The sequence below is a fragment of the Salmo salar genome, chromosome 28, assembly GCF_965601325.2.
Source record: "Salmo salar chromosome 28, fSalSal1, whole genome shotgun sequence".
NCBI lineage: Eukaryota > Metazoa > Chordata > Actinopteri > Salmoniformes > Salmonidae > Salmo > Salmo salar.
In genome coordinates this window covers 3,513,142-3,539,343 of record NC_138318.1, presented here as the reverse complement: position 1 = coordinate 3,539,343, position 26,202 = coordinate 3,513,142, and the positions used below count along the sequence as shown (strand labels likewise).

Below are 26,202 nucleotides of genomic sequence, written 5' to 3'. Positions count from 1 at the left end.
GTAGGACTGGTGTTGATATATATATATATATTTTTTTTTTTTTTTTAACCTTTTTTATTTAACTAGGCAAGTCAGTTAAGAACAAATTCTTATTTTCAATGACGGCCTAGGAACAGTAGATTAAGTGCCTTGTTCAAGGGCAGAACGACAGATTTGTACCTTGTCAGCTCGGGGATTCGAACTTGCAACCTTTCGGTTACGAACCCAACACTCTAACCACTAGGCTACCCAAATTTCGGTCTTAGCTGAGCTACTTTACATATATATTTTCCTTTCTACTTCCTAATTTTCGACATCTGTTTGGCATGGATCTTTTAATAAAAACAGCCTTTTATCCGTTGATTTATACTTTTTTGATTTTGTCAGTCAGCTGTTCATAGTGCTAATTGCTATGTTTTTCAGGTGCGCGCGGATATTGCTGTTCTCCTTGCCATCTGTGGCCAGAAGTAGTAGACCATTTATTTACCTTTATTATTTTCTATCGATATTTGTGGTCGACAATATGATGGTCGAGAATATCACTAGACAACTAGCCTAGAGCTAGACACAAATGCGCATCCAATCCATACAACAAGTATGCTATGCGTTAATGACAGTAGGCCTATAAGGTGACTTTCAGTTAGAAGAGGTTTAACGCTCGGTTAGAAGCATGTGATTTTGCAATGGCATAGACCTACAATGTTTTGGATGTGTGTGCCCATGAGAACTGTTTTCACAGCGAAACGTGTAATATAGGCATAGCTACACTTACAGGCATAGTTACACTTACAGTGCATTTTCCCCCGAGATCTCCAAGATCCATAATTTGTACAGGCTTTAAATGCAATGTTCTATTTGAATTGTTGAATGCTTAAGAATTACAAATAGCCTAACACTGTCATAAATGTCCTTAACGCAAGGAAAGAAAGGTAGTATATTATGTAACAACATCTGTGAAGACTCCAGGCATTAACTCGTGAATTACGGACAGCTGATGAACTAGGGTGTAAGACATGTTTTGATTCAACTCATGTATTATATTGAATGTAGGTTACCTGTTCTGCGTGTGTTCATGTGTGTATAATTGCCTCGGCTTACAGGGTAGGCTACCGGCGGTGGTGTAGTCTTAGTAAACGCAAGTAAGCCCCGTTTACCCACCTTTTTCAGAAAAATGCAGTGAAAGTATACGGACCATTACTTAATATATTTAATGTACTTAATGTTTACCCACATATTTTGTATTACCACTAGCCTACATCACTGGCTACCAGTAGGCCAATTTGAAGTTCATGGTAATACACATTTTAGCCTAGTCTAGTAAGTTGACCGTGTGGGTTAGGGTGACCATCACGTTTTTCCTGGGACAGACCCACTTCAGTTTCAGACCCACTTCAGGTGTCCCGACTTTTCAGGCTACAAAAATTGTAAATTGGTCAACAAGATGAATCAATTAATTTAGGCCTAATCAATGACAATTGCTGAATGTCATTAGGCACACATTTTGGTGTTTTGTAACAGATTTATATTTACATTCATCAAATGGCTCGAGTATACATGCAGTTTGGATGCTGGAATTATTTTGGAGTGGAAGAACATGCACAGGTAGCCTACTTTTTGAAGTGATTTGTTTGACAAACAGATGAAAATATAATGACTGGTTGTGTTCATGCCACATTAAAAGGTAATTCATTTTGACCGTTGAAATTGTATTTTTATTAGCCCCATAAACAATTTGGTACTCTGGTAACACTTCTAGTGTGAAACCTAGCGCCCTGCAGTTTGTTGTCATGTTTAGAACCCCTGGAGGTATTCCGAGGTGTAGAAGTCATTAGTAGCCACCCCATCCATGTGTGGTGAAAGACCTCTCGTGTCACATTATGCAAAGAAAAATAATGAGTAAAACTCAACTGAAAAGAGAGACAGAACATTGTATATTAGTTGTAGTTGTATTAAAATATATATATATATATATATATATATATATATATATAGAAATCAATAATACGAGATTGTCAATCGATCTGATTCCTAATTTCCTGAGTAGCCTGATTTAAAATAGCTTCACAAAACAGCGATATATTTTGCTTTCAAAATACTATTTGCATAAAAAGAACACCAAGAAGAACTATAGATTTATGTTCTTGTGCACCATATCCTTATTGTCATACTTTATAGCCTACTGTATGGGAACATTCTGTTCACTCACAAATATGCAAATCATCACAAATACAGACTTACATTTTCAAAACAAATATTTCATTCATTTTATTTCTCGCATAATTAGTTAAATTATAAAACGAATTTGTCTGAAAATGCCATGTGTGAATAGTGCAAACCTTACACTGAATTGTTTGCAGAAATTAGTGCGCCTTAATCCTACCTGTAAAACCTGAGTTATCCTTGAAAATGTGATAAGCAAAGTGCAGCACCCTGAGTGCGGTATTTCAAATATTATTTGTAAAATGATTGCTTTTGGTCTTTGAGCTTGGTGACACATCAGGAGAAGATGAGGTGATCTCTACCACATCATTTGCCGGTGCTGCTGTGTTTATAAAAACCGCGCCTACTTTCTCACGCTTTTTCTGCTTCATCCTGCGGTTTTTGGAACCAAATTTTAACTTGAGTTTCGTTGTGCTCTTGAGTAACGGCAATTTCCACTCGACCGTTGTTGAAATGGAACTCCTTCTCGAGCTCTGTCAGCTGCTTTGTGATGAAGTTGGTGTGGATTACATTCTTTTGGCCAGGGACTCCATATTGTTAAACTGTAAAAGTGAATGAATGGATGAAGGAACTAATTGAATAAATGTCATTTTGAACGAAGAAATGAAAACAGGAATCAACTATGTAGACTTATTATGATTATGTGATCATTGTGAGCAGCCAAGCAAACAGTGCAGTTATACAAATACACATTCTATATTTGATCATTTATTTTACGCATCACGGTACATTTTTTTTATGCACAAACATGGACAGCACACACATTGATTAGGCAGTGTCTCTGTTAAATGTCCTAAAAAAATATATATATTTTGTAATGTTGTCTATAAATTTTGTCATGACAATGTTATTTCTGACCATGTCCCAGTAGTTAACCAACCTGTTTTACGGCATTCCTCTTAACTTTCATCCAGTCGAAAGTTTTTTTTAAACGTTTGATCAGCCGAATCCGTATCACTAGATTGGGAAGGAACTAATCTCGAGTAAATACTCTCCAAGTCTTCTTGCTGCCCCTGTTTCCCACTGCTAAAGTGAAGATACTAGCTGCTTGGTGCAGACCCTGGCCCACTGTTTTCCTCGTCCGGGGGGGGGGGGGGGCATGTTCGTTCCAATGGCTGAAACAGGAATCCCAGGCGACAGAATCAAACCTCGTTCTTACTCATGATTGAGAGCGTATTGATGAAGTCCATAGTCCAAGTTTGGCCCTGTTGGCAAACAATACACCGAGTTTCCCGTTGTGCCAAACTGGAGATCTATGTGGCTGATGCTGGTGGAGAATGTGGCTCGAAGTCTTTTGCTGAGGCACCGAAGAACCACCAACTAACCGCCCATCGGACACGTAACTATCACTTGTTGCGCATGAATTGGAAGACTAGGATATGTAAACATTGTTTCAACTGTGGTATCCGGCCTTGGCATTGAATATGTTCATCCCCCGGTTATTACTTGTATAATCTAAGTAAGAGGTCGTACTGTAATGTTATGGCAAAAATAATGAAGACGGATCATTTATCTTCCCTGTGCCCTACAACCTGTATGTCAAAGCTGTAAAACTGCCTACCAAAGCTCATATCACCTTAGTGACAGGCCATGTGACTCACTTTAAGTAAATGGAAAGGCACCTATAGCAGTTTGTCAAGTCAGGCTCATCCATCAAACGTCTGACATTTACATGACAAATGGTTGAATCAAACTCACCAATCAATTTGATAAGAACACGAACACGTAACAGAGATTCTGCAAATACCTTCTGGTCAGACTGTGGGAGAATGATAAAGTCTTAAAAAATGAAAGATTTCGTTTCTCGATATTTCATAGTTTGAAGCAATCGGTTGATTTGGATGGGCTATGTGATCGAAGTAGTCAATTAGCTGTGCTTTTTTTTTTTACGAGTGTGCTAAGAATAGGCCTATGTAAGTTCAGTGAACTGAAATGTTCCATTGTCATTCATGCAGTTAACAAGATGATACATGATTGGTGTATGATCCCCTACCATGCATCTTCCATGAAAATTATGTTCCCAATGTGTATAAGTGAAGCAGCTCGTGAATTATTTTATTAACTCGGCGTGTTTTACTGGCTGAGAGAGATTTTAGAGAGGAGGCTTGAATGCAATGATCAATCTTCCGCTCCTCTAAACGCTTGACAGCTGGTTCTTCAATTTGTTCGAGCGGGAACAAAGAAACGGCAAAATCATTGTGCCTTTTTAGACTTTTAACCATTTATTATTGCATACAATTTTCACCAGACTACACTTCGTGTGGCCTATTTCATTTGACATATTTTAACATACTTTTCATGTATTTTACATTTAGTTGATTTGTAGCTAGGGCATGCTCTTTTTTGAAAACAATATGTGTCATAAATAAACACACAGGTGCTGTAGAAAGTCTGAACAACACGTGCATTTCATTCAACAATACGACAATTCTTCGTCAGCATATAGCCTACATGCACTTGATAGGGTATATAAAAGGATATCACAATTAAATTACATTTTGAGGAACATTGATTGATTCATCGGTCCCTCGAGCATAAGAGAGTCAGTCTGTCTGTAAACACTAAGCCCTATGATAAAAAAAAGAGAAGAAATTCCCATAAATTCAATTAATAAATAGCCTATAAATAACACAAAATAACATTGTAATAAATATGTTTCTAATATTCCAATGCATGCCTGGTCCAATTACAAAAGTTCACCATGTCAAGTCTAGCACAAACACACAAGTGAGAAACGTTTTTGCTTGATATTGATTTAAATTTGAACTACATTTGATGTTTTACATTAACCTGTGGTTTCAGATAATTGGATAAGACACCAACATAATATAAATAGAGAACTGTCCAACAGGATCAATAGCCTGCAGGTGCTGCATGCATTTGGATATTGCGAGTAATGTGCCTTTGCGCAAAAAACAAAATGTTTTAATTGCACAACCTGAAGTTTGGATTGCATCAACTAATGAGCGTGCTTGATTCTTTCTTGAGAAGAATTATGCCCCAACAGGTATGATGTGTTTGGATCACAGTGTATGTTTATGTTGCCTTGATGTCATCTGTGTCATCTATTACACAAGTTATGTATCCCATATGCTGTGAATGGCAAGTTCACGTCAACATAAACAGGGCCATCTTGAGCATTATGAATAAAATAGTATAATTGTCCTGCATACTGCATGGAGCATATTCTGGGGTTGTGTTGGCATATTTCTGTTGGGCTTTCATTGAGTTTGAATAGACTGATGCACTGACATATTTTTTTATTTGAAGCTTCTTAAATTGAACTAAATACAATCTACTTAAATCCCCCAAAGCAATTATTTATCATGAGAGGGCCATAAACAATAACTAGTAATGCTACATACTCCAAGAAAGGTTCAAATCTTACCTTTCTAGTAAAAATAGTTGTACATTGCTGAGGTGTAGTCACTTTTGAGGACAAGCTCAAGAACACAGTACAAATATGATAAAAGATGGAAATATGAAAATACGAAACAGTATTTCCTATTCAACAAAACTGTATGAATAAGGCTTCACATATTTTTCTAAATATAGTATAATCAATTTATAAAACAACTAACTATAAGATTTCACCTTCCTTATAACTGTAAAATACATATTTGTATATTTAGAGTTAGAGAAAAGGTTCATATTTTCTAAAGGTCTCTCTTGATCAAAACCTCTGCCCCTATTGCGGTGAATGTCTCAAAGAGCTCTAGCTTGGTTCACTGAACTCCTAAGGAACTTGCATTTCATCTCATATTGATGTTATCCATCCATGACAAACAGAAAGTGGTTTTGTTTAAAATCCATGAATTATTTTAGATTACTGGCTATAAATCGATCTCTGAATGTGCTACAGCAACGAAAAACACTCTCTCCTTCTGCATTACGATGTAAGGATTCCAGGCATATGTGGTGTTAGTGTCGTTGACATAGGGTTCAGCTCGGAGTTGATGGACAGTTGGAAGAGCAAATGAAATGGTAGGAGGGACATCCCAGCTTCAAGTGGAGTCAGATTTCAAATCCAGCTTCATACAGGCAGAAGATACATACTCCTGTGTCAGTAAGAAACAGGGCTACCATTCACTGCAAACCATTTCCACATATCGATTTATGAGCAACAATGTCGGTCGGAACCAGTACCAGAACCAAGCAGGTCCCCTAAACAGGGGATTTTACATCAAAGGGCTTTTAAAAGTGCAATATGCAGATATCGCTCTGCCATTTCCTGGTTACTAAACTTCTAATAGTTCCCCAAATTTCAGTTTATGTGACAAAACAAGCAATGCATAGTGTAGAGAATCATTGTACCAGCTAAACCACTGTGAAATATATAGTCAACAACCCAAAATATTGTATTTTCAGCTGTTTAAAGCTGGTGTACAAAACCTAAAGCTAAAGACCCAAAAACGAAACTTAAGAATGGGAAGCATAGAAATAGCACAAGTAGAACAGATCTACTGCTTCTTAGACTTGCTGTCAATGATAATGACATATCTATAACTCCCATTTCTATGTGAATTTGGTCAGTCACCCAGAAAATTACATATTGCAGCTTTAAAGACGGCGGGGAAATAGCATCATAATCATCATCATCATCATCATCATCATCCTCACCCATTGTATTAATATAACCAAGGATGGTAAAGAGCTTCTGGGCTACCTGATGAAGAGCACAGTCCTTCAACTTTTAATCTTTCTTGCACTTTCTTGTACTTCTCAGATTTTGAAACCAAATCTTGATCTGCCTTTCCTTTAAATTGAGTTGGTAAGGCATCTCCACGCGCCTGGGATGGCACAGGAAACAATTTAAGTGGAACGCCTCGAAGTCCACCAACTGTCCGCTTGTGTACGCAGTGCACACCCTTTTTAGGCTGTAGTTGTTGGGCTTTCCTCTTTACCAGAGAGTTCTGCCAAGATAAAATTAAATGTAACATAATCATAAATGGAATTTTATCAACATTATATTACATTATATCAACATTTAAGCATCAGTCAAAACTGGGAATAGGCTACAACTAGCCATCGCCCATTGGCTGTAATCACCAAATAATATTAGCATTTATCAAGCTTAAAAATGTATTATTTGTAAATGGGATTTCGCCTACTGTCCATCTGTTTGGCTACGCATTTGAATACACACCATATACTTTTACGGGTTTGTCTCGGTTGTTCTTTTTACAGCTCTGCCTTGTCGACTCCTTCATCCATGGGAAGATGCTTTTGGTGAAGGTAGAATTTGAGTTAGGGTCACGCTCCTTTGGGTGCTGTGGATGATGTGATTTGTTGTTGCCGTTTAACTGCGATGAGCAATCCAACTCCTTCTTTTTGCTCTGGCTCTCCAGGTGGGCCAAGGGTTGGTGGGCTGGTGCGTCATGATTGTGTCTAAACCCATTGACACCTTGGTATGGGGAATCTCCAAATATATACGTAACAAAAATATAAACGCAACATGCAGCAATTTTTACGATATTGCTGTTATAGTTCATATAAGGAAATCAGTCAATTGAAATAAGTTCCTTAGGCCCTAATCTATGGATTTCAGATATGCATCTGTTGTCACAGATACCTTAAAAAAAATGGGCCTCACAATGGGCCTCTGGATCTAGTCATGGTATTTTTCTGCATTCAAATTGTCACCAATAGGTCCTCCCGAGTGCCGCAGCGGTCTAAGGCACTGCATCGCAGTGCTAGAGGTGTCACTACAGACCCGGTTTCGATCCCGAGCTGTATCACAACCAGCCGTGATCAGGAGTCTCATAGGGTGGCGTACAATTGGCCCAGCATCATCTGGGTTAGGGGGGGCTTTATCGCGCTCTAGCGACTTCTTGTGGCAGGCCGGGTGCCTGCAGGCTGACCTCAGTCATCAGGTGAACGGTGTTTCCTCCAACACATTGGTGCGGCTGACTTCCAGGTTAAGCTGGCGGGTGGTAAGAAGCGCTCTTTGGCAGGTCATGTTTCGGAGAAAGCATGACTTGACCTACGTCTCCCGAGCCCATTGGGGAAACCATAGGGGAGTCCGTTGGAGAGTTGCAGCGATGATTCAATGAAAGGGAGGCGTTCCAATGCCATCTATAAAATTGTCTTTGTTGTCCGTAGCTTATGCCTGCCCATACTATAACCACACCGCCACCATGGGGGACTCTGTTCGCAATGTTGACATCATCAAACCGCTCGCCCACACAATGCCATACACATGGTCTGTGGTTTTGAGACCGGTTTGATGTACTGCCAAACTCTCTAAAAGACTTTGGAGGCGGCTCACTAACAGGCATGTAAACAAATCTGTGCTCAAAATTTGAGAGAAATAAGCTTTTTGTGCGTATGGAAAATGTCTGGGATCTTTTATTTCAGCTCATGAAACATTGGACAAACACTTTACATGTAGCGTTTACATTTTTGTTCAGTGTAGTAGTTATGACGTCATGGTAGGTGTATATTTTTCAGCATTGCCAAGAAAGGCCTCACCAGCTACTGGGGACCTTTTGACCTTCTGAAGGATCATCGGCACCCAGAAGTCACGTGATAGTTTTCTTCCAATGACCTCTTGGTTGCTGTCCTGAAAGGTTATGAAAAAAGACAGAATCAATGAAACAATCAAATTTATTTATAAAGCCCTTTTTACATCAGCCGATGTACAGAAACCCAGCCTAAAACCCCAAACAGCAAGCAATGCAGATGTAGAAGCACGGAGGCTAGGAAAAACTCCCTAGATAAGATGGATTCATGCTGTCACCCTTATCATCTCAATAGCATCATGACGTGAATAGGACACTTTCAAGCGACTTAGAGGCAATGTCAGACTAACCTACACTACCGTTCAAAAGTTTGGGGTCACTTTGAAATGTCCTTGATATTTAAAGAAAAGCAAATTTTTTGGTCCATTAAAATAACTTCAAATTGATCAGAAATATAGTGTAGATATTGTTAATGTTGTAAATGACTATTGTAGCTGTAAACGGCAGATTTTTGATGGAATAACTACATAGGCGTACAGAGGCCCATTATCAGCAACCATCACTCCTGTGTTCCAATGGCACGTTGTGTTAGCTAATCCTGTCACAATGGGTGGCTTGTGGATTCCGAAGAGTCAGGCGCAGGAGACAGAAAGATTCCGTTAATGAATTTAATAAAAATATCCACACGGAAAATATGCAAGGTATGGAGTGCAAGGTGTGCAAAAGTAATGCACCACCCTTAAAAGAACGTAACCAGGGACGCAGCCCAAAAGGAATAGCGTAACTCCACAATATACAGAACCACATGAAACACACCCTGACAAACGAACAATCCCGCACAAACAACAAACCTAACTAACTAGCCTAAATACCCCTCCCCACTAACAACTAACACAAAACAGGTGCGCAACTAACCTAGGCCTAACTAACAGAACGTGAAACATAAATCGATGGCAGCTAGTCGGCCGGCGACGACGGCGCTCGGCGGGGGCGCCACCTTCTGTAGGTGTCGTGACAGTACCCCCCCCGACACGCGGCTCCCGCAGCGCGCCGACGCCGGCCTCGAGGACGCCCCGGAGGACGAGGCGCAGGGCGATCCGGATGGAGGCGGTGGAAGTCCTGGATGAGCATAGGGTCCAATATGTCCTCCACCGGTACCCAGCATCTCTCCTTCGGGCCGTACCCCTCCCAGTCCACGAGGTACTGCAGACCCCTCACCCGGCGCCTGGAGTCCAAGATGGACCGGACTGTATACACCGGGGGACCCTCGATGTCCAGGGGGGGGCGGAGGGACCTCCAGCACCTCATTTTCCTGCAGCGGACCAGCTACCACCGGCCTGAGGAGAGACACATGAAACGAGGGGTTAATACGATAATAAGAAGGAAGTTGTAACCTGTAACACACCTTGTTTATTCTCCTCAGGATTTTAAATGGCCCTACAAACCGCGGACCCAGTTTCCGGCAGTGCAGGCGGAGGGGCAGGTTCCGGGTTGAGAGCCAGACTCTCTCCCCTGGGGCAAACACTGGAGCCTCACTGCGGCAACGGTCCGCGCTCTTTTTTTGTTGTCCCCTGGCCCGTTCCAGTGACTCCTTAACGGCGTTCCAGGTTTCCCTTGAGCGCTGGACCCAGTCTTCCACCGCAGGGGCTTCTGTCTGGCTCTGATGCCAGGGCACCAGGACCGGCTGATACCCCAACACACATTGGAAAGGTGACAGATTGGTTGAGGAGTGGCGAAAAGAGTTCTGAGCTAACTCGGCACGAACCTCGCCCACTCCCCTGGCCGGTCCCGGCAGTAGGACCGCAGAAACCTGCCCACATTCTGGTTTATCCTTTCCACCTGCCCATTAATTTCGGGGTGAAAACCTGAGGTCAAACTGACCGAGATCCCCAGTCGCTCCATAAATGCACGCCACACCCGGGACGTGAACTGGGGACCCCGATCCGAAACGATGTCCTCAGGCACCCCGTAGTGCCGGAAAATGTGGGTGAATAGTGCTTCCGCGGTCTGCAGGGCCGTAGGAAGACCGGGTAAAGGAAGCAGACGGCAGGACTTAGAGAACCGGTCCACAACGACCAGAATCATGGTGTTGCCCTGGGACGGTGGGAGATCAGTGAGGAAATCCAACGCCAGGTGGGACCAGGGTCGCTGCGGAACCGGGAGGGGCTGTAATTTCCCTCTAGGCAAATGCCTAGGAGCCTTACTCTGGGCGCACACCGAACAGGAGTAGACATAGCGCCTCACGTCCCTCACCAAGGTGGGCCACCAGTATTTCCCACTAAGACCACGCACCATACACTCAATCCCCGGGTGACCCGAGGAGGGTAGCGTGTGCACCCACCGAATCAATTGATCGCGGACACCAAGCGGGACATACTTACGACCCACGGGACACTGAGGAGGAGTGGGTTCCGCCCGTAACGCCCGCTCGATATCCGCATCCACCTCCCAGACCACCGGTGCCACCAGGCAGGAGGCTGGAAGTATTGGAGTGGGCTCGGCGGATGGTTCCTCAGGGTCATGGAGACGAGACAGTGCGTCGGCCTTAGTGTTCCGGGAACCTGGGATATACGAGATTGTGAACTGAAATTTCATAAACAACATCGCCCACCTGGCTTGACGAGGGTTCAATCTCCTCGCTGCCCGGATGTACTCCAGGTTACCGTGGTCGGTCCAGATGAGAAAAGGGTGACGTGCCCCCTCAAGCCAATGTCTCCACACTTTCAGGGCTTTTACCACAGCCAGCAAATCCCTGTCCCCCACGTCATAGTTACACTCCGCTGGGCTTAACTTCTTAGAGAAGAAAGCGCAGGGGAGAAGCTTCGGTGGCGCGCCCGAGCGTTGTGATAGCACAGCTCCCACCCCAGCCTCGGACGCATCCACCTCTACTATGAATGGCAAAGAGGGATCCGGATGCGCCAACACCGGCGCATCGGTGAACAGAGCCTTCAGCCGACTAAATGCCCTGTCCGCCTCCGCCGACCACCGCAGCCGCACCGGGCCCCCCTTCATCAGTGAGGTAATGGGAGCCGCCACCTGCCCAAAACCCCGGATAAACCTCTGGTAGTAGTTGGCAAAACCCAAGAATCGCTGGACCTCCCTCACCGTGGTGGGAGTCGGCCAATTACGCACGGCCGAAATGCAGTCACATTCCATCTCCACCCCGGACGTGGAAATGCGATATCTCAGGAAAGAGACGGCTGGTTTGGAAAACTCACATTTCTCCGCCTTGACGTATAGGTCATGCTCAGCCAGTCGTCCAAGCACTTTACGAACCAGAGACACATGCTCGGCTCGTGTGGCGGAGTAAATCAGAATATCATCGATGTATACCACCACACCCTGACCGAGCAGGTCCCGGAGTACATCGTTCACAAAGGATTGAAAGACGGCGGGAGCATTCTTTAACCCATACGGCATGACGAGGTACTCATAATGGCCAGATGTGGTACTAAATGCTGTTTTCCACTCGTCTCCCCCTCGGACACGCACCAGATTGTATGCACTCCTGAGATCTAACTTCGTGAAGAAGTGCACCCCGTGAAATGACTCTATCGCTGAAGCGATGAGAGGTAGCGGGTAACTGAAACCCACCGTGATGGCATTTAGACCTCTATAGTCGATGCACGGGCGCAGACCCCCCTCCTTCTTCTTCACAAAGAAGAAGCTCAAGGAGACGGGTGAGTTAGATGGCTGGATGTATCCCTGCCTCAAGGACTCAGTGACGTATGTTTCCATAGCCACCGTCTCCTCCTGAGACAAGGGATACACGTGACTACGGGGAAGTGCAGCGCCTACCTGGAGATCTATCGCACAGTCTCCTCGTCGATGAGGTGGTAATTGGGTCGCCTTCGTTTTAGTGAAGGCGATAGCCAAATCGGCATACTCTGAGGGAATGTGCACGGTAAAGACTTGGTCTGGACTCTCCACCGTAGTCGCACCGACGGAAACCCCTATGCATTTGCCCAAGCACTCCCTTGACCACCCCTTAAGAGCCCTCTGTCCCCACGAAATCTTAGGGCTGTGAGTGGCTAGCCAGGGGATCCCTAGTACCACCGGAAACGCCGGGGAATCAATGAGGAAGAGACTGATACTCTCCTCATGACCCCCCTGCATTTTCATTACCAGCGGCACGGTCGCCTCCCTGACCAGACCGGACCCTAGTGGTCGACTATCTAGGGCGTGCACGGTGAAGGGTTGGCCCAACTGAACCAAGGGAATCCCTAACTTAGTTGCGACCCCACGGTCCATAAAACTCCCGGCCGCGCCTGAATCGGCTAGTGCCTTAGCCTCTTGGGGCTAGGTGGGACGCTAGCGTGCCACCCGTGGTGCACTCCATCAACAGCAGGTGCATTTCAAGAGCAGCAAATTTGAATCCAAATAAATGTCAAAATTCAAATTTTTCAAAAATACAACTATGTTACACCATTTGAAAGATAAACATCTCCTTAATCTAACCACGTTTTACGATTTCAAAAAGGTTTTACGGCGAAAGCATAAATTTAGAGTATGTTAGGACAGTACATTTACAAGAGTTGTATGTAATGTTTTGTCAAGTCAAAGACAGGGTCACCAAAACCATAAAACCAGCTAAAATGATGCACTAACCTTTTACAATCTCCATCAGATGACACTCCTAGGACATTATGTTAGACAATGCATGCATTTTTAGTTCTATCAAGTTCATATTTATATACAAAAACAGCGTTTTACTATGGCATTGATGTTGAGGAAATCGTTTCCCTCCAATAACCGGCAGTCAAGTCAGCGTCAGAAATTAAATAATTAAAATTAGAAAACATTGGTAAAATATTATATTGTCATTTAAAGAATTATAGATTTACATCTCTTGAACGCAATCAACTTGCCAGATTTAAAAATAACCTTACTGGAAAATCACACTTTGCAATAATCTGAGCACTGCGCCCAGAAAAATACGCGTTGCGATACAGACTAGACGTCATGTTGGGGAGATCTAAAATCGAAAATACTATGTAAATAATCCATTACCTTTGATTCTCTTCATCAGATGTCACTTCCAGGTATCACAGGTCCATAACGAATGTAGTTTTGTTCAAAAAAGCTCATCATTTATGTCCAAAAATCTCCGTCTCGTTAGCACATGATGTAAGCCAGCCGGACTTCTCGTCATGAACGAGGGGAAAAAATATATTTCCGTTCGTTCAAACATGTCAAACGTTGTATAGCATAAATCATTAGGGCCTTTTTTAACCAGAACATGAATAATATTCAAGGTGGACGAATGCATACTCTTTTATAACGTATTGGAACGAGGGTACCCAACATGAACTAGCGCGCCAGGTGTCTAATGGGACATCACCGTTCCATGGCTCTTGTTCGGTCAGATCTCCCTCCAGAAGACTCAAAACACTTTGTAAAGGCTGGTGACATCTAGTGGAAGCAATAGGAAGTGCCAAAATATTCCTAAACCCCTGTGTTTTTCAATGGGATAGGTTTAAAGTCAATACAACACATCAGGTATCCACTTCCTGTCAGAAAATGTCTCAGGGTTTTGCCTGCCAAATGAGTTCTGTTATACTCACAGACACCATTCAAACAGTTTTGGAAACTTTAGAGTGTTTTCTATCCATATATAATAAGTATATGCATATTCTAGTTACTGGGTAGGATTAGTAACCAGATTAAATCGGGTACATTTTTTTTATCCAGACGTGCAAATGCTGCCCCCTAGCCCCAACAGGTTAAGCCGGGAGTGAGGGGAAAAAGCGGGAAAGGACACTAATACATGTGACTGACAGAGGGATCTGGGTGAGGCTGGTGCTGACTCACCTGAGGTGTCAAAGAAGTGCTCTGCCTACCATCTAGACTCCCGGGTGAGTTCCTCCAGCACCGGTCCACAGTGTGTCCTCTGCGACCACAGGCGGTACAGGAGAGACCCCCCCCCCCCCTCCAACCTTCCTATCGGCAGCCCCCCCATCTCCATAGGCGTAGGAGCAGGAGGGCTAGGAGGTGGAATGAGCAGGGCCCGGTTCGGACGCCCGCGGGCCGCCAGCAAATTGTCCAAACGGATCGACAAGTCAATCAGCTGGTCGAGAGAGCCAGCAGTGTCCCTACATGCTAACTCCCGGCGGACGTCCTCCCTTAAACTACACCTGTAGTGATCTATAAGGGCCCTCTCATTCCACCCCGCCCCAGCAGCCAGGGTCCGAAACTCCAGAGCAAAGTCCTGCGCGCTCCTCGTCTCCTGTCTCAGGTGGAACAGCCGCTCCCCTGCCGCTCTCGCCTCCGGGGGATGATCGAGCACTGCCCGGAAGCGACGGGTGAACTCCGCGTAGCTGTCCCTGGCTGAGTCCGGACTGTCCCAGACGGCGTTGGTCCATACCAGGGCTCTACCCGTGAGACACGAGACGAGGACACTGACACTCTCCTCCTCCAAGGGAGGAGGACGGACGGTCGCTAGGTACAACTCCAGCTGGAGTAAGAACCCCTTACATCCAGCGGCCGTGCCATAATACTCCCTGGGAGGGGAGAGTTTAACCCCGCTGACACTGGCTACTGGAGATGCTGGTTGAGGTGTCGGCTGTTGGACCGGCTGGTTAGTGGGGCCGGAAGCGCTTCGGTCCCAACTCTCTAGGCGTGCCAGCACCTGGTCCATAGCAGTACCCAGACGGTGGAGGAGGGTGGAGTGTTGATCGATCCGCTCCTCTATGGACGGGGCTGGTGTTGACGTTCCTGCTGACTCCATGTGGGTGCGGGATTCTGTCACAATGGGTGGCTTGTGGATTCCGAAGAGTCAGGCGCAGGAGACAGAAAGATTCCGTTAATGAATTTAATAAAAATATCCACACGGAAAATATGCAAGGTATGGAGTGCAAGGTGTGCAAAAGTAACGCACCACCCTTAAAAGAACGTAACCAGGGACGCAGCCCAAAAGGAATAGCGTAACTCCACAATATACAGAACCACATGAAACACACCCTGACAAACTAACAATCCCGCACAAACAACAAACCTAACTAACTAGCCTAAATACCCCTCCCCACTAACAACTAACACAAAACAGGTGCGCAACTAAACTAGGCCTAACTAACAGAACGTGAATCATAAATCGATGGCAGCTAGTAGGCCGGCGACGACGACCGCTGAGGGGCGCCACCTTCCGTAGGTGTCGTGACAAATCCAAATATAAAAAGGCTAATTGATCATTAAAAAAACCTTTTGCAATTATGTTATGTGGCAAACCTCTTCAAAGTTAGGAGCGTTTGTCACAAATTAAGTGGGAAACTGTCACCAAAGTCAGCCCAGAATGAAAGTTCTTTCGAACATGACAATACCTGTGTGTTTGTTTCGCTGTCCTGGTCCACCCAGGCCGCAGGTAAGGTCAAGGATAGCAGGGTTCGGTACACAAATCTGGTTCTCGGTAGGTCCAGGTCTAAACGCCAACAGGTAAGTCCAAAACAGTCCAGCTCGTACACGGTAAATCCAGCCAATGTATATTGTCTCTTTCTCTATGGTTCATAGATCCTTCCCGCCCTCTCTCTCTCTTCCTGGTTTCTCTTGCCCTTTTATCTGTGGGTCGGCTCCACCTTCTGAGGGTTCCCCTTGCTTCTGGGAATTGTAGTTTTGGCAGTCGGCCATTTTGTGATCTGTAGTTCTGATCGGGGTGGCCATTTTAGTGATCGGGCAGAGCCTGTTTATTAGTTCTGCCCTCACATATCTGCCATTTATCACTCGACCCCCTTCTTTGCCACACATCTCCCCCCCTAGATCCGACCCCCTAGGTCGGGCTACCGCAGCAAAATATGCGTGCATGCGGGATAACCCATCCACATTTCCCATTTCCTTTCCTGCTCTGTGTGAAACGGTTGGAGACTCAAAAACCACCGCATCACCCGAGCGTTCTTCTCTTTAGCCCTATGCATCCAGGTGAGTGGTGCATGGTCACTGATGAGGGTGAAGTGGCGGCCCAGCAGGTAGTATTTCAGGCTTTCCAGAGCCCACTTTACTGCCAGCGCCTCTTTCTCAACAACTGAGTAGTTGGTTTCCCGTGGGTCCAGCTTCCTGCTTAAAAACAGGATGGGGTGTTCCACCCCTTCTACCTCTTAGGACAGCACTGCTCCCAAGCCGACCTCTGAAGCATCCGTCTGAACCACAAACTCTCTCTAAGTCTGGTACCACCAGCACTGGATTACAGCAGAGGGCCTCCTGTAATGTCCTAAATGCTTTGGTGGCCCTTTCATCCCACTTGACCATGTTTGGCCCTCTGGCTCTAGTCATGTCGGTGAGTGGGGCGGCCACTGTGGCATAACTTGGGATGAACTTCCGGTAGTACCCGGTCAGCCCTAGGAAGGCTCGAACCTGCTTCTTATTTACTGGTTTCGGCCATTCTCTAATTGCCTCCACCTTCTTACGTTGGGGTTTGATTAATCCTCTTCCCACTGTGTATCCCAGATACTCCGTTTCCTCTAACCCCACATAACACTTGGCAGGGTTCGCCGTGAGCCCTGCCTTTCTAAGGGCGTCTAACACCGCCTGTACCCGGGGTAAGTGGGATTCCCAATCTGGGCTGTAGATCCCCACGTCATCTAAATAAGCTGCGGCGTATGTTTGGTGCGGTTTTAGGACCTTGTCCATGAGCCGTTGAAAGGTGGCTGGGGCCCTGTGTAGGCCGAATGGCATGACGGTGTATTGAAACAAACCGTCAGGGGTTGCAAAGGCTGTCTTTTCTTTGGCCCTGGGGGTCAGAGGAATTTGCCAGTACCCTTTTGTCAGGTCCAGGGTCGTAATGTACCGAGCTTTACCAATTTTCTCCAGTAGTTCGTCTACTCTCGGCATGGGGTAGGCATCAAACTTGGATATTTCATTTACCTTCCGAAAGTCGTTACAGAACCGCAAAGACCCATCGGGCTTGGAGACCATCACAATTGGGCTAGACCACTCACTATGTGACTCTTCGATCACTCCAGCTGTCAACATTTTCTCCGTCTCTGCTCTAATCGCTGCCTGTCGTGCCTCAGGTACCCGATATGGCCTCATGCTCACTTTTCTCCCTGGTAGGGAAACGATATCATGAGCTGTAACCTCAGTTCGGCCGGGTACTTCTGAAAACACATCTCTGTTTTTCTGGATCAGGGTCTTTACTTCCTGTACTTGTGCTGGGGACAAAGTAGGTGAAATATTTACTTCAGCTGTCTCCTGAGTGTGTGTGGGGTACGTGACCATTAGTGTTTCTCTCTCTCTCCATGCTTTTAACAGGTTTATGTGATAGATCTGTTCCTGGGGCCGTCGACCTGGCTGTCGGATCCGATAATTAACTTCTCCTATTCTCTCCAGTACTTCATATGGTCCTTTCCATGTGGCTAGTAGTTTGCACTCTACCGTGGGGATCAGCACTAACACCTTATCTCCCGGTTGAAATTCCCTCAGGGTAGCCTGCCGGTTATAAGTGTGCCGCTGGTGCTCTTGTGCTTGTCTCATGTGCTCTCTGACGATGGGCATGACTGTGGCTATCCTGTTTTGCATTGCCGTGACGTGCTCTATGACACTAGTATACGGGGTGGATTGGTGTTCCCAGGTTTCCCGGGCGATGTCTAAGATTCCCCAGGGGTGCCTCCCATATACCAGCTCGAAGGGAGAAAACCCCAGCGAGGCTTGAGGAACCTCTCTAATGGCAAACATCAGATATGGCAACATGCAATCCCAGTTTTTCCCATCCTTGTCGATTACCTTCCTGAGCATTGACTTCAGGGTCCGGTTGAATCTCTCAACCAGCCCGTCCGTCTGTGGATGGTAAACCGATGTCCTCAACTGTTTCACCTGCCACAATTTACAAAGGTCCGCCATAAGGCGGGACATAAAGGGGGTCCCCTGGTCAGTAAGGATCTCCTTTGGGACCCCAACCCTGGTGAACAATAGCACTAGTTCCTTGGCGATATTTTTGGAAGCCATTGTCCGAAGGGGAATGGCTTCTGGGTAGTGAGTGGCATAATCTAGAATGACCAGAATGTATTGGTGCCCTCTGGCAGATTTGGGTAGTGGGCCCACTATGTCCATCGCTATCCTCTCAAATGGCGTTTCGATTATGGGGAGTGGCACTAACGGGCTTCTAAACGCTGGTCGGGGAGCTGTTACCTGGCACTCCGGGCACTCTCCACAATGCCGAGCCACTTCAGCCTGAATTCCTGGCCAGTAAAACCTCCTTACAATCCGGTCTCGGGTTTTATCGATACCAAGGTGTCCACCCAGAATGTGCCCATGAGCTAGATCCAGTACTGTCTTCCTGTACCGGGTGGGGACCAACAACTGTTCCACCACATCAACCCCTATTTTTGAGACTCTGTACACCAAACCATTTTTCATGATGAAGTGGGGAAAACTATTAGGCATCATCCTATCATTTATGGGAGTACCATCTACGACCTGCACGTCTGCTCTGGCTTGCTGCAGGGTTGGATCCTGGTGTTGGGCCGTCCCGAAATTAGTCATGGACCCTGCCAGGTCTGCTGGTTCTAGATAGTCGTCCTCTGGATTCAGATCGACCCCAGCCCCACTAGTACTGGGCTGTTCATTATCAACGAGGTTTGCCACTTCATCCTCATCCTCCCCTACTAGTACCTGTGAGGTTGGCCCCTGGGAGACCTCTTTTCTTGGCCTTGGTTGAAGGCCCCATGCTTCTTCCGGCTTAGTCAGGGTTGTTGACTTCTAAAGTATGCCGTTCATTTGATCCTAATTTCGCAACAGTTAAAGTATCTAAGCAATATTACATCATATGGCATCTTTGGGACCACGCCGACCTCATAATCCAGCAGACCATCCTCTGTTTGTATGCTCACTAATGCTGTGGGGTACAGACGGGTATCACCATAAATGCACGTAACACTGATATCCTGACTTGTATCCAGTTTATGCGTCGGCACTAGGTTTGCAACGACCAGGGTTAGCATACTGCCGGAATCCAGTAGTGCTTCAACCTCCTTCCCTTCAACCTTCACCCTGCACATATGTTTGTTTCTTGATCTTTCAAGTACAGTGGTTACCACGGGACCTGCATACCATATCTCATCTTCTTTTTCACCGAGGTTACATTGCATTGGCTCTTCTTTAATAGGGCAGTAGGCTGCAATATGTCCCGGTCGATTACAATTGTAACAGATAATAGGGTTCCGGGGGGGAGACCTCCTCGACCCCCAGTCCCGGTTTCCGGTTTTTCCCTTAGTGTCTCGGCCCGATTCTGATTCTTTCCTCATGGCCCCACGCTGCTCTCCTCCCCCTCCCCCTGTTGGGACAGTCTTACCCTGTCCGCTGGTTCGCCCAGGCCTGGGGAATGGGAATCTTTCCTCCTGCGCCTGCTCAGCTGTTCCTGCCGTACAATACCGTTCAACCAGGCCCACGAGATGGTCGGCGGAAAGTACCTCGTTCTGGCCAACCCATCGTCGCACTTCTTGGGGTAGACCTCGCTGAAACTGGTTGAGTACGATGGTCTCGACGACCTCGGCGGACGAACGGGTCTCCGGTCGCAACCATTTCCGTGCCAGGTGAATCAAGTTGAACATCTGTGTTCGGGGGGGTTGTCCCGGTCTGTAGGACCACTGGTGGAAGCGGTGTGCCCTCACGGTATCAGTCACTCCCAGTCTAGTCAGAATCTCTCCCTTGAGTTTATCGTAATCCTGTGCATCCTTCAACTCCAGGTCGAAATATGCTTTTTGAGCGTCCCCTGCCAGGTATGGTGCCAGAAGCCCTGCCCATTCTTCTTTCGGCCACTTCTCCCTCTCTGCCGTCCTTTCGAAGGTGGTAAGATATGCTTCCACATCATCCTGCGCTGTCATTTTTTGAAGAAAATTATTGACCCACCTTTGGGTATTTGCAGCTGGTAACTGAGCCCCAATTTGGTCCGCTAGCCCCTTTAGGCCTTCTCTTAACTCCCGGGTGTTTCTCTCTTGCTCTTCTCTGAGCAGCTGGTTGGTGCGGTGCTGGACCTGTAACGTGTCCTGATACATTCGCATTGCATCCTGATGAGCTATTTGTTGAGCTCTAGTTGCCTCTTGTTGGGCGGCCGCCGCTTGTAACAGGGCCTGTATGGCTCCCTCCATACTCATTTTCCTGAAAAAACTGTCCTAACCAAACAAAGCCAAAAAAAAATCAAAATTAAAAAAAAAACTTGACTCCCCTTTGGAGTGCTAACTAAACTTTATTTTAATTTTAATTTTTTTAAATAATTTTTTCTACCTAACCAGCGGTATGGTTAATCCAGTGCCCACACTCTCCACCACGTGTGGCAAACCTCTTCAAAGTTAGGAGCGTTTGTCACAAATTAAGTGGGAAACTGTCACCAAAGTCAGCCCAGAATGAAAGTTCTTTCGAACATGACAATACCTGTGTGTTTGTTTCGCTGTCCTGGTCCACCCAGGCCGCAGGTAAGGTCAAGGATAGCAGGGTTCGGTACACAAATCTGGTTCTCGGTAGGTCCAGGTCTAAACGCCAACAGGTAAGTCCAAAACAGTCCAGCTCGTACACGGTAAATCCAGCCAATGTATATTGTCTCTTTCTCTATGGTTCATAGATCCTTCCCGCCCTCTCTCTCTCTTCCTGGTTTCTCTTGACCTTTTATCTGTGGGTCGGCTCCACCTTCTGAGGGTTCCCCTTGCTTCTGGGAATTGTAGTTTTGGCAGTCGGCCATTTTGTGATCTGTAGTTCTGATCGGGGTGGCCATTTTAGTGATCGGGCAGAGCCCGTTTATTAGTTCTGCCCTCACATATCTGCCATTTATCACTCGACCCCCTTCTTTGCCACAGTTAGCACAGCTGAAAACTGTTGTTCTGATTAAAGAAGCAATAAAACTGGCCTTTAGACTAGTTGAGTATCTGGAGCATCAGCATTTGTGGGTTCGATTACAGGCTCAAAATGGCCAGAAACAAATAACTTTCCTCTGAAACTCGTCAGTCTATTCCTGTTCTGAGAAATTCAGGCTATTCCATGCGAGAAATTGCCAAGAAACTGAAGATCTCGTACAATGCTGTGTTAAATGAATAGACAAATGAATAAAACTAAAACTAATAAATATAGCTGTTACATAATAATAACATTATTACAACTATCTATAGATATTTATCCAACAAAACTCCACAAAAAAAACAAGATAAGCCTGTCAATAGTCTTGATCATAAGGTCCCATTTACAGAAAAACATAAACAAAACCCTAACTTGCCACTGGCAGACTACACATTTCTTTATTCAATATCAGATACAGTGCCTTCAGAAAGTATTCACACCCCTTGACTTGTTCCACATATTGTTGTGTTACAAAGTAGGATTAAAAGAGATTTAACTGTCATTTTTGTCAACTATCCACACAAAATACTCTGTAATGTCAAAGTGGAAGACAAATTATTACATTTGTAAAAAATAAAAAATAAAAAAAACACTAATATAACACTTGATTAGATAAATATTCATCCCCCTGAGTCAATACATGTTACGTGAAGAGCTGACACTGGTCAACCACAGTACAACTACAGGTCAAGGTCATTGGTACCTCTGAACATAATGAATCTGGATGATCATATGAGTATATCACTGTGCTCTCGCCAGCTGTTCCATTTCATTACTCTAGAATTATGCTAGAATTGCATTGAAAACAGGTTTACTGGTTGAGAAGGAAAGCTGCCTACCAACCATATTGCTCATTCACAATTGGCTACAGTTCCAGCATGTTACCCCATTGCCCCTTTGGCAAAAATGTCATAATCTCTGAAGCGTGATGGGTTTATGGTAGCCTTCCCTTAACACCTTGGTCTATGGTGGAATGTACCGTCTGTAACTTGGGTTATGAGAGTGTACACCAATAGGGGCTCAAGTAGGTAACCGGCCCAAGCTTTTTAGGTTTGGTACACTGCAGGTTCTATTCTCCAAATATTCTAAGAATGGACCATGAAGCAGGCTATGGTTTATCGTCCTTATTAAAGCAGTGTGGAAGAGGCCTGGCGGACGCAGAGGAGAAGGGGGAGGGGGGCTGGAACACTGACCTCCAATCAGGAGAACGTATACTCCTGTAAGATCCTCCTATTGGACATGGAGTCACCTGGACTGGAACCCAAATTGAATATTTCTCCGTTTCAACCAATGTTTGAGAAACCATTCTTTAAACAACCTGGTCAATAGGGCACTATGGTAAAAATGTGTTGTTGAATTAAAATAAAGATCATTTATTTGTCTCCAAAATGGTGGAGGGTTGCCAGCCTGGCCAAGTTGTTTGGTAGTTTTCCATCACCTCTGAGAGGATTAAGTCTCCTCAACAAAGCCACTTGTTATTCCTTAAGTAAGGTAGTGGGTAAGCAGGATTTCCGTTTGCAACAATTCGTGACAGCACACATTATTTTAATAGGCTTGCCAGACTGTTTAACACGGCGTAAGTATAGGGAAACATTTCTCGGCCTGCTTCCACTAGCAATACGTAAACGTTGTGAAATGCTGTTGTGAGGTGCGCTTGGTACCTTGATCCGGAAGGGGGATTTCATAGACTATGTACGTCGGTTGTATTAGCGGAGGTGAGGGAAGAAACGCAAACATGCAACAAAAAAATCTCACATACACACTCATTCAGAATTCTTCAAGATAGAGGCCAGGTCATGTGATATGGTAAGCTTTTGAAGTTGAATGAACTTCGGCCCATTTCGGTTCCTGACAAACTGAAACCTAAATCCTCTGTTTTGAACTTGGTGCGGTGTTAGGCCTTTACACCCCGGGCAGCTAAACCAGTGGTATGTTTTCCCCTCTCAGCCCTAGACAGTGACATACTCACACACCCCTTACCGTTAGACTACTGGAGCTACTGCACGTACCCAAAACCACAATGGCCCATTTAACCACAATTCAGTCTTGTGTGTATTAGTGAGTCTATTGTTTATTTCAAAAGTGTCTAACTGTATTTACAACCCATGATTAGACAGTATTAGCTGTTTATTGGCACAATTGCCAACTTCCTTGTACTGTACCCCGTGGTTATGAGAAAATGGCACTGGTGATTGAGGTTTGGCTTCCTTATGAAGGCTATGTAACCCTTTCCGTGGCAATATGGTCCCGTGTGGCTCAGTTGGTAGAGCATGGTGTTTGCAACGCCAGGGTTGTGGGTTTGATTCCCACGGGGGACCAGTATGGAAAGAAAAAAAATGTATGAAATGTATGCATTCACTACTGTAAGTCGCTCTGGATAAGAGCGTCTGCTAAATGACTAAAATGTAAATGTAATGTTAGAATCACCTTTGGCAGCGATTACAGCTGTGATTCTTATGTTCACAAAGGATCTAACGTGGTCAACACACACCAGCACAGTCATGAAGAAGGCATGGCAGCGCCTCTTACCCCTCAGGAGGCTGAAAAGATTTAGCATGGGTCTTTCAAGCCTCACAAAATTCTACAGCTGCACCATCGAGAGCATCTTGACTGGCTGCATCATCCCCTTAGTATGGAAAATGCACCACCATTGCACACAAAGCGCTACATAGGGTGGTACGGACAACCCAGTACATCACTGGGGCCGAGCTCCCTGCCGTCCAGGACCTCTATATCAAAAATTGCCAAAGACTCCGGCGACCCAAGCCATAGACTGTTCACTCTGCTACCGGCAAAGGGTACCGGAGCATCGGCTCTCGGACCAACAGGCTCCAAGACAGCTTCTACCCCCCAAGCGGCAGCGTAGCCTAGGGGTTAGAGTGTTGGACTAGTAACCGAAAGGTTGCAAGATCAAATCCCTGAGCTGACAAGGTAAGAATCTGTTGTTCTGCTCCTGAACAAGGTAGTTAACCCCCTGTTCCTAGGCTGTCATTGAAAATAAGAATTTATTCTTAACTGACTTGCCTAGTTGAAAAAAATAAGACTGCTAAATAGCCAGACTGCTAAAGCATACCCATAACATGATGCAGCCACCACCATGCTTGAAAATATGGAGTGGTACTCAGTGATGTGTTGGATTTGCCCCAAACATAATGTGTTTTTGTATTCAGAACATAAAGTTCACAGCCATTAAACACCATTGGCCTCATGGTGAAATCCCTGAAGAGTTTTCTTCCTCTCCAGCAACCGAGTTAGGAAGGACGCCAGTATCTTTGTAGTGACTGTGTATTGATACACCATCCAAAGCATAATTAATAACTTCACCATGCTCAAAGGGAATTTCGATGTCTGCTTCATTTTATCTTTACCCATCTACCAATAGGTGCCCTTCTTTGCAAGACATTGGAACACCTCCCTGTTCTTTGTGGTTGAATCTGTGTTTGAAATTCACTGTTTGACTGAGGGACCTTGCAGATAACTGTATGTGTGGGGTACAGAGATGAGGTAGTCATTCAAAAATCATGTTAAACACTATAATTGCACACAGAGTGAGTCCATGCAACTTATTATGTGAATTGTTAAAGATATTTTTACTCCTGAACTTATTTAGGCTTGTAAATTGTTCTTCCTGTTGTGAGAAATATGTGTGTACTCAGGGTACCATTGGGAATGAGACCCTGTCTCAATTGGGCTACCTTGAATAAATAAAAGTTAATCAAAAAAAACACAATAAAAATAACTGTTCATGGTAGTCTATATGTTGTAAATGTCTAATAACGTTTCTTTACATTTCCATTGAAATCTTCAACATGAAGAAAATCAAGGTCTCTAAATTCATGATAACGATTATGCTATAACGGGTATGCTGTTATAAGTAACCAAAATAGGTAAAACATAAGATTAGACACAGTTGTTTTGAAGAGAAAACAAATGTCGTTTGGTATGGAGGCACACAGCTTTATGAACTCTGCTTGAACCGCGCGCGAGTCATATGGTCATAAATCAAAAAGAAAAAAGCCAACCATTTACAAGCATTTTTCAGCCCTCGGCTTACCTTATTTTAGCGTAGTGTAGCCATAACGTAGATCGCGGAACTACTGACTAAATATGATTCATTTCACATCCATTGCCTCTAGAATCAATAACGAGAGCTCTATCCTTTCAAAAAAATAAAGGAGTATTATAATCCAGTTCCAATGATTGGTTACCTATAAACACATCGGCGGGAGGCGCCCACTATGGGAGAGGTCGTAGGAGAACATGGGTAGCTTTTAGCCTACGCAGCTGACTAGACAGCGAAGAAGAGTAATGGCCACATCGCCTATTGGGAAACACTATTCGCCGATCACCAGGATCTCATTCCGTAAATAAGAATCAAATCAAATCAAATGTTATTGGTAGCATACAGATATTTAACAGATGTTATTGCGGGTGTAAATGCTTGTGTTCCTAGGTCCAACAGTGCAGTCATATCTAATAATGCAAAACAATACACGCAAATCTAAAAAGTAAAATAATGGAATTAAGAAATAGATAAATATTAGGATGAGCAGACTGCGGAATATAAATATATACAGTATGTATTATAGTTTAATTGCCTTACATTAATTCGTTTAGGATATAATTGCTGACGTGAATATGGCTGCCTCGTGGTCTATGATTAGTTGTTTGAACATTAGTAAATCCATTTGATTTGCAAATCCTGTTTATTGTATTTAATGTTGCCAATTGG

General features: G+C 44.8%; 1 long non-coding RNA gene and 1 pseudogene across 1 annotated transcript; both read right to left on the bottom strand.

The window, feature by feature from the left end:
* Nucleotides 1–6,415: 6,415 nt before the first annotated feature.
* Nucleotides 6,416–7,691, bottom strand: LOC145865498 (homeobox protein Hox-B3a-like; annotated as a pseudogene).
* An 838-nt stretch (nt 7,692–8,529) lies between these two features.
* LOC145865499 (uncharacterized) lies at nt 8,530–25,977 on the bottom strand. Its single transcript, XR_014383012.1, has 2 exons — nt 25,525–25,977; nt 8,530–9,997 (listed from the first exon to the last, which is right to left on the bottom strand). It is a non-coding gene; the product is annotated as an uncharacterized LOC145865499 (long non-coding RNA).
* Nucleotides 25,978–26,202: the final 225 nt, after the last annotated feature.